Below are 8,648 nucleotides of genomic sequence, written 5' to 3' on the forward strand. Positions count from 1 at the left end.
GTTTTGATTCTTTCAAGATGGATCATTTTTGCTTATGTGTATCTGTGCAACTGCCACACCTGTAAGAGTGACCATGGGGGCCAGAGGAAAGCGTCAGATCCCATGAGACTAGAGTTTCAGCCACCCAACCTAATTGCTGGACCTAAACTTGGGTCCTCCAAGAGCAGCAACCACATGTTCTTAACCACTGAGCCACTGTCTCTTCCGCTTTAGTTTTCTAGATAGGACCTCTGGCCGAAGCTGAAGCTTGCTGTTCCAGCTAGAGGAGCTGGCCAATAAGCCTTCAGTTCACCTGTCTGCCTTCTCCATCCCGAGCATAGGGATTACAGATGTGAAGCATCATGCCTGACTTCCTACATGGGCTCTGGGCATCAGAATGTAGCCCTTTACCCACTGAGTCATCTCCCGGGCCTCTGCCCATCCCTTTCTGGGACAGTCACTTTGCCAGGCTGACACCTGTTCCTTCGTGTCTTCAGGGTGGATTATTGGGCTTCTCTGCCCAGCTGCATTTCCCGTGCAAGCCAACTACACATTTGTCTGAACCGCCACCAAATCCAAGTGCCAAGTTTCTGAATGTCGAAAGCTGCCATTGCCAAAGCTGCACCATGAGCCGCTGCTGCCTTCGCCATCCAGCCTGCTGCTCTCTGCCTTGTTTCTGGTTCTGTTTTAGACGTGTTGGCTTTGGTGCAGACTCGGTAAATGGAGGAGAAAAATTGGAAAGCAGTGAGACTCAGGAGACTAGAGGTTACCACACAAAGTGCCGGTGAACAGGGACGTACAGCGAGATGACTCCAGAGAGCCTCACAGGCTGCTGAACAAGAACTCATCAGCCAACATGAAGCTGAAAGGTACCTAGCCTGGCAAAAGCACCACCTGGCAGGGTTAAAGAAGTGTTCAACCTGGGCTTGAGATAAAGCCTAATCCCCATCAGCCAGACCAGAAATCCACGGGATTTACCATACCCACTGTGGGCGTGTAATCCACAGCACGGTCTTGTCTCGTGAACTGAAAATAATTATTCCCAAGCTGAGCTCTGATCCAATCTCACCTAATAATTCTTAAAATGCAACACCGAAAAGGACCGTAATAGTAACAAATCACGTACATATGTTCCAAAGGAAACTTCAAAAATATGTTTTAGGGCCAGGTGGTGGTGGCACATGCCTTTAATCCCAGCACTTGGGAGGCAGAGGCAGGCAGATTTCTGAGTTCGAGAGTTCGAGGCCAGCCTGGTCTACAGAGTGAGTTCCAGGACAGCCAGAACTACACAGAGAAACCCTGTCTCAAAAAAATATATATGTTTTAGGAACACAAAAATGAAACAGACAGATGCATCCAGCATAGTGTGAAGCTCTGAGAGCCATCATTGGTCACACTAGAACTTCGTCCCCACATATCAACAAAGAGATGGGGCATTGAAGAAACTGACCAGAGAACCCTTGTGAACATCTGTGAGTTCAAAGGAAGCCCCTTCCCCTTTCTTCATGTGAAGACAAAGCAAGGGGGTGCTTTCTTTGAGGAGTGAGTGAGCTCTCACTAGACAATTTGCTGGTTCCTTAGATTTTTCAGCATCCAGAACCATGAGGAATAAAATTCTTCTGCTTATAAATTATCCAAACAAGGGAATTTTATTATAGCATCCCAACCAGACTAAGATGTTCAATAGGGTAGATTTCATGTCTGGCATCTGATTATAAATTAATAGAAGAACACAGAAAAGGCTATTTTAAAAGTAAAACCTTTTACTTGGAGGTCAGTGAGATGGCATGGTGGGTGAGTAGAGGTGCTTGCTACTCAAGTCTGATGACCTGGATTTGACCTCCAGAACCCACACAAATGTAGGAGGAGAGAACAGATACCCTTGAATTGTTCTTTGACCCACACATGTGCACCACTGCATACATGTCTACACACACATAGAGACACACACATCATGTACATATATATATATACCATGTACATACACACACACTGTGTCCCACACATACATACACACACCATACACATACACAAAGAGAGACACCACATACACAATGTACATATATACACACACCATGCACCACATACACCTTGCACACACACATCACACACACATACACACTCACACAAATAAATGAGTAGATTTTAAAAGTAACCTGAACCACTAGAGAAAGAGGAAAAACCAACCAGTCAAAACTAACCTAGAACTACAGTGTGCTAAGGTTATCAGACAACGCCGAGTGTGGTGAGAGAGACTGAGACAGGAGGATCACCATGAGTTTGAAGCCTGGACTACACAATTCCAAGCCAACTTGTGCTACATACTGAGACCTGTGGTGGTTTGAATAGAAATGACCCCCATAGACTCATGTGTTTGAATGCTTGGCCCATAGGGAGTGAGACTATTAGGAGGTGCGACCTTGCTGGAGTGGGTGTGGCCTTGTTGGAGGAAGTGTGTCATTGTAAGGGTGGGCTTTGGGGAGCCATATGCCAAGCTCCTTCTAGTGTAGTTTTTCTGCAGCTTGTGGATCAAGTTGTAGAACTCTCAGCTCCTCCAGCACATGTCTGCCTGCACACCACCATGTACTGCCATGAAGATAATGGACTATAAACCTCTGAAACTGTAAGCCAGCTGCAATTAAATGTTTTCTTTTATAAGAGTTGCCTTGGTCATGGTGTCTCTTCACAGCAATGGAAACCCTAAGACAAGACTTTATCTCAAAAAAGAAAAGAGAATTAACAGACACGGAATGGTTAGTATGGCTGCCTTCCATAGCCTTCCAGATCAAAGTAGATGTATAAAAGATTTTTTTAAAAATCCAAATCAAGCCGGGCGGTGGTGGCGCACGCCTTTAATCTCAGCACTTGGGAGGCAGAGGCAGGTGGATTTCTGAGTTTGAGGCCAGCCTGGTCTACAGAGTGAGTTCCAGGACAGCCAGGGCTACACAGAGAAACTCTGTCTCGAAAAACCAAAAAAAAAAAAAAAAAATCCAAATCAAACTCATAGCATAGCAAGAGTCTCATCATATATTGGATGAGAACAATATAGGAGGAGAGGAATAACAGATTAAACATTGCAGAGTGAATGTCAGAGGGTTTAAGGAGGAGCAACAGAAAGCACTCTGAACAACACAGTGAAAAAAAAGACAGAATCCAGTATAAGGGAAATGAAGGACAGCGTCAGGCAGTTAAATGAGTTCATATATATATATATATATATATATATATATATATATATATATATAGTGTGTGTGTGTGCATATGCACTAAATGTATTTATGTGTATGTACATATATGTATATGTGTGAGCATGTGTGTATGTGCACATATATGTGAATATGTATTATATTCATGTGTGGTATGTAATTATGTATGTATTTTATATATATGTGAATATGCATGTATGTATATGTGTATACGGATATGCATGTATATATCTAAATATATATGTGTATATGTGTGTTATGTGCATGTGTATAAGTGTGGGGAAAATTTAAGAAGGCCGCCACTGCGGTGCAAGCTTTTGCTGCTGTGGCGGGTCCCACATCAGGGAGGAGGATTCCTATGGTTCCAGCGGCCTGAGGGCCTTGGCGGTGGCAGGCCCCAGTAACACGAGGAAGTCCTTGGTTCCAAAAAGGTTTATTGTCATGACGGATAATAGATGGATCTAGGCGTAACCCCCCAAAACTCAGGGCAGTCCCGAGTTATATAGGGAGGGAGAAAGGGGGAGGATTAGGGGAGGATCTGGGGGAGGAATGTTTAATTTGCTCCACCCTCTGGCCTTCATTAGTATGTAAATCTCTAGGGCCTGAGGCCTATAGCCTGGCCTATGTGACTCTATGGAGGTGTGACTGTTTTTCAGGATCCTAGATGATGGGAGGGACCGAACTCCTGCCGGTTCTCACGCAGAATTCCACGGAGAATCTCGGGGTTCTAAGCGCCTGCTCAACCATGACCCAGGATACCCTTACGCAGTCCCACATATAAGTATGTATATGTGTGTCTGAGTATGTGGATTTGTGTGTATATGATATGTGATTATGTATGTGTGTGTATATGAAGTTGGAATATCCAAAGGAAAGGAATAGGAAAATATATATGAGGAAATCATAGTCAAACTGTCTACAAATTAGGTGAAAACCATAAGCTCATATATTAAGTAATTCAAATGAACCCCAAACACAAAAAAGCATGAACTTTAAACAGAGAGACAGAGAGGTAGCTAGTTCAGCAACCAGAAGTCTAGCCATCAAGCCTGACTGACTAGCCTAGTTTCATGCCAGAACCCATGTGAAAAGCAGATGGGCTGGTGCATCTTAATCCCAGCATCCTTTAGGAGAATGGAAAGCTTGAGAGCCAATTAGCTCAGAGCAGGAAGCATGGCAGCAGCAGAAACAAGAGCAGCCTCGCCTCCACAGGGTGAAAGGTGAGAACCAACTCTCAGAAGTTGTCCTCTGGCCTATGTGTGTATCTGTACAAGCATGCATGCACATTCATAATTAATTTTTACCTGAAATTTTTTAAATTGATATCAAGTCATACTGCAATCAAGGAATCCCCACAGTGGTGAAAAGAGGATTGCTCTAAGCTCAATCGAAGAAAAAAAAAAAAACACATGCTGTGTTGAAAGAAACAAAGATAACCGTGGCAGCACATTCCTCACTGGCAATAAATGCAAGAGAAAATACAATGAATCAGAATAGCCCAAGCACTAAGAGAAAACCATCCACACAGAATCCTGCACCAAGGAAAAGCATCTTGCTAAAATAAATGGTCACCGGAGAAGATGAACCTTGAACACTTTTAAGTGTAAGAAGATAGTGGTAAGGGCAGCAGCATCCAAGAAAGACAAAGCACGTGGGCAAGCGGACAGTGGCCTCCTAGACAGAGGGGGTTAAGGAGATGGAGATGGTAACTGAAGGGCTATCTAAGGGTTTCCTTTTGAAGTGATGAAAATGAGACAGTTCACCCAATAAACATGCTCAGTGCGCACAAGCCTCAAGACCTGAGTTCAACTCCCAGAACCCAAGTAAAGGTGAAGGAAAGAACTAACTCAACAAAGTAATCCTCTAACCTCCACACAAGACCTGGCACATACACCCACCCACACTTTATACACACGCTTGCACACTCACAAATAAATAAATTAATAATAAATACAACTTTAATGTTCTAAAATTAGCTAGAATGGTGGTTGTACTAAATAAACTAAAACTGAATTAATTGTATACATCAAAGAAGTGAAATTGTATAACATGTGAATTACATCTCACTATGCTTCTTTCCTAATTAAAGAAGAAGTAAAGGACCTGCAGGATGGCTTAGCGGGGAAAGCACTTGCTGCCAAGCCTGAGTTTGATCCCCAGGACCCATGTGGTAGAAGAGAACTGACTGCAGAGAGTTTTCCTCTGACCTTCAAATGCACACCATGCCACATGCATATCCACACACGTATACACACATGCAAATAAATAAACACACCCAAAAGTCTTAAAGAAATAAAAACATACTCAGAGGTACAAAAGCTACAAATAATTACCAGCATTCCTCCAAACAAAAAGAAAACGTTGTTAGGTGGGAGTATGTATCTGCAAGAAAGAATTTAAAGCATGAGATACAATAACTGCTTATATAAAAATGATTCATAAGTTTATTAGGTTATCCACTAGAAATTTTAGATTATTAGCCTGAGAGTTAGAGGAGTTTTTTTTTTAACCAGTCAGATTTACATAAGGTTAAATCTCAATACACAAGATGCCCACACAATTTAGACAAGTTATCCCAAATATTCTAACCCTGTAAGATAATCATAACTACAAGTGGCTACTTAAAGCCATGCTGGTTCTGAATCATCCTGTTCACCTTCCATCTTGAATCCCCTTCCTCTCTCCTTAGGTCCCTCTCTCTTAGTTCTGCCTCCTGTTTCCCTGTCCAATCACAGGCCTCCTGCTACACTAATATTTAAAGAGATTGGACAGAGAAAATCTTACCAATATACTTTACAGGAATCATGCCTCAACAACAACAAAAAAAACGAGTATTTTTTGCATTTATCTATTTATTTACTGTCCGAGTGGGTTGGAGGGTATGCATATGGGTGCACACGTGCCAGCACTCACAAGTAGAGATCAAAAGGACTACTCACAAGAGCTGCTTCTCTCTTTTATACATGAGGGATAAAACTCAGGTCATCAGATTTGGCTGCAAGCACCTTTGCCTCCTGAGCCATCTGGCTAGCCACACATATTATTTAATAACCAAAAAGTATCAAACTACTCTTCCAGAGGATCCAAGTTCGATTCCCAGGACCCACATGACAACTCACAACCATCTGTAACTCCAGCTCCAGAAGATCTGTCTCCCTCTTCAGATCTCCTTAGGAATTGTAAGCAGATAGCTCACATGTATGCATCACAAAATACCCACCCAATGAAATAAATAAATGAATCATTTTTAAATATTAAATCATATACTAGTAAACTCAAATAAATGTCTGAAGTTATAGAAGAGCTGGAGTGTAGCTCAATGGTAGAGCCCTGCCCTAGTAAGCGAGTGGCTCTGGGTTCACTCTCTAGTACCACCTAAAATAATACATATTTTAAAAGAATATATCAGATTCTTAGAGCTGAGAATGCAGCTCAGTTAGTAGAGTGCTTTCTCAACATGCAAAAAGCCCTAGGTTAGATCCCCAACACCACATAAGAATAAATAAGAATGCCCCCATAGACTTGTATATTGAACTACCTGGTTCCCAGTTGGTGGAACTGTTTAGGAAGGATTCGGAGGTGTGGCCTAGTTGGAGGAGGTGTGTCATAGTTGTGGGCTTTAAGGTTTCAAAAGCACATGCCATCCCTGATTAGCTCTCTGCCTTGTGCTTGCAGGTAAGAATGTAAGCTCTAAGCAGTTGCTCCAGCATCATGCCTGCTGCCATGCTTCCTACCATGATGGGTATGGACTTACTTTCTGAAACTCGAATCCCAACACACTCTTCTATAAGTTACCTTGGACATGGTGTCTTATTATAACAGTAAAAAAAGTAACTAAACACTACGTAAAACTGCACGTGGAGGCACACACCTGCAATATGAGCACTTGGAAGGTAAAGAAAGAACAAAAATTCAAGGTCATCCTCAGGTACATAGTGAATTCCAGCCAGTCTGTGATATGAGAGACTCAGTCAGAAAGAGGAAGGGAGAGAGGAAAGCACAAATCAGGTTGCAAAAATACAGTTTTAGGTATGCAGATAAAATAGAGAAGGTAAAATTTTCTTTTCCTGTAAGATACCACTCGAGAAACCTAACATGGGCTTGAGGGTATATCTCAGTGGTTAGAGCATTTGGTTCAATCCCCAGCAATAAAAATAAGACTTAAAGAATCTGACAGAATGAGAATGTGTTACAATACACATATGGTACATATACATACATGCAGGCAAAATACACATACACATAAAGTAAGTCTAAAATAATATTGTCAACCCAAGAGGATGTATTCCTGGGACTCACATAGTGAAAGACAGAATCAAATCCTATAAGTTTTCCTCTGCCACACATGCACCGTGGCACATGCATGAACACTATATCAATATATATGTATTTTTTAAAGATTTTGAGATAGGCTCTCTCTATGTGGTCTTGTCTCCCCTGGAATTCTGTATAGATTAGGCTGGCCTCAAACTCACAGATATCCTTGAGCTCCTGCCTCTTTGAGTGCTGAGACTAAAGGCATGCACCACCACACCCAGCCAGTAATTTAATTTTTTTTTTTTAGTAATATTGGTTTAGGGCTAGGGATGTAAGAATACTTATGGGGCACATGTCAGGCCATGTGTTCAATTTCCAACATCATAAAACTTAATGGAGAAAAATCAACAGTCTCTTGACTATAGCTTCCGTTCTCTCAAGAGTTGAGGGAGACCAGAATGAGAGTGGAGTTGCACACTGAGCAAGGTCTGAAGGGCCGCTGTACTTTACTGATGAATTTTTCATTAATTTCTTTACCCATGAAAAGGCAAATAGAATGTGTGAAGAATAAGCAAACACTAATCAGACAGACAAGATCTGTGAACCCAGGGCAAGTGAATGACTTCTCTTCTGAGGCTCAAATTTTCTAAGTGTGAAATGAAAGTGAATGTGTCAGGTCTTCTGCATCACACTACTTGAGAGTCACTCCTTAAGTGACCCAGCAGCCCCACAACTCAGAGTGTCCACATCATCTTCTCCCTCTCACTCTCCAAATGGACGTAGTTTCCGTTGTTTTCTGTTCTTCCTTGGGTCTGCACACACATCTGAGATACTGCTTAAGGTACCACTTCTCTGCTTTCTTACCTACCCACATTGATCCAGTCACCAAATCCTGGTACTTAAAATAGAAATGCCATGGGGCTGGAGGGATGGCTCAGTGTTTAGGAGCACTGTTTGCTCTTCCAGAGAACTTGAGTTCAATTCCAAGCACCCACATGGAGTCTCACTACTGTCTGTGACTCCAGTCCCAGTGGATCTGATACCCCCTCTTTTGGCCTCCTAGGGCACTAGGCATGCATGTGGTCCACAGACATACCCATAAAAAAAAAAATAAAAAAAAAAAACACTCACACACATAAAAAAGAATTTAGCTGGGCAGTGGTGGTGCACACCTTTAATCCCAGCACTTGGGAGGCAGAGGCAGGC

At 42.3% G+C, this 8,648-nt stretch overlaps 1 pseudogene; it reads right to left on the reverse strand.

Moving 5' to 3' along the window:
- Window positions 1-482: 482 nt before the first annotated feature.
- Window positions 483-8,648, reverse strand: part of LOC114623723 — a 16,378-nt pseudogene continuing 8,212 nt past the window's right edge.

This window comes from Grammomys surdaster, unplaced genomic scaffold, assembly GCF_004785775.1.
Source record: "Grammomys surdaster isolate TR1022 unplaced genomic scaffold, NIH_TR_1.0 201, whole genome shotgun sequence".
NCBI classification, from domain to species: domain Eukaryota; kingdom Metazoa; phylum Chordata; class Mammalia; order Rodentia; family Muridae; genus Grammomys; species Grammomys surdaster.